Here is a 1,269-nt window from a genome sequence, read left to right on the forward strand (position 1 = left end):
TATATATATATATATATATATATATATATATATATATATCATCATCTGATCGCCGCGCCTGCGCACAACGGTTAAAATACACTCCTCGGACATCATCTATCCTTCCATTCTGGGACAAGCTCCTCTTATAGGCAGCATAGGGTGATTAGCAATATAGTAGTATTACATATATGCCTATTATGGACTTCTTCGGAATCAATTCCGATCGGGAACAGTTATTCAGTTCATTCAGTAGATTTCTATTGTCTTTTCTAGGGGAAACGGAATTATTCTGATTGGAATTGATTCCGAAGAAGTCCATAATAGGTACCCTGATTTCAATGGCCAGAGCTAGGCGCATTTTCGAGACGCCATCTAACAAAGTCCGCCTTTACTACACTCGTTATGCGCATTTTCGCAGTGGTAACGATAAAATGCGCCTGGTTCGTGTCTGTTGTATTTCCGTACAACCAGTTATAGTAAGTTAGAAAAGGGCAGATGTCCAATCGTGCTATTCTTGTCTCATCACTGATGAGTGGACCGCGTGACATAAGGTGCGTTCTGGGAGCTCGCTATTAGTGCTATTCAGCGCTACAGCGTCATTCTATCGTTGTTATATATCTAAGGAGCGATAAAGATAGAAGAACAGGGTAACGTTAATAGCTCCCCGAACGCACCCGTAGTCTCCGCACAAAAACATCCGTAATGGTACTTTTAAATAGGAGCATCCGAGCGTCGAGTGTTAAAGAGTTAGCCAATTAACGTATCAGGTTCCAAAAGTATAATTGTAGTTCTTGCAGAAAGTGGTACGTTGATTGGCTACCGCTTTAACGCTCGACGCTCGATACTCCCATATAAAGGCACCTTAACATGTTAAGCTTACGGATTTCTTTGTGCGTTGAACCAGTGAACTATATACATACTGGAAGGCTTACTGCAATGCATAGAAGCCGGGCACGAAAAGAAAAAGATAGGTTGTTGAAGTGATTTTTAGTGATTTTTGATTAGTTGAATATTTCTATGCTCTTTTCTGTTTACAATTATTCTTCACAGAAATATTTTTTTCTATTTTAACTACGTTCCAAAATTTACTACCAGTACTGGAAATCTATAATTTATGTCTATTATAAATTTCAAAATGTAGCCTTTATAAAGAAGTTATGAATATCGTCTTTAAACCCAAACCGCTCAAGCATTTTTGCCATATATACGCAATAATACATATATATATATATATATATATATATATATATATATATATATATATATATATATATATATATATATATA

This window comes from Odontomachus brunneus, unplaced genomic scaffold (genome assembly GCF_010583005.1).
Source record: "Odontomachus brunneus isolate Ranch 3 - 2012 unplaced genomic scaffold, Obru_v1 Obru_scaffold_132, whole genome shotgun sequence".
Taxonomy (NCBI): Eukaryota; Metazoa; Arthropoda; class Insecta; order Hymenoptera; family Formicidae; genus Odontomachus; species Odontomachus brunneus.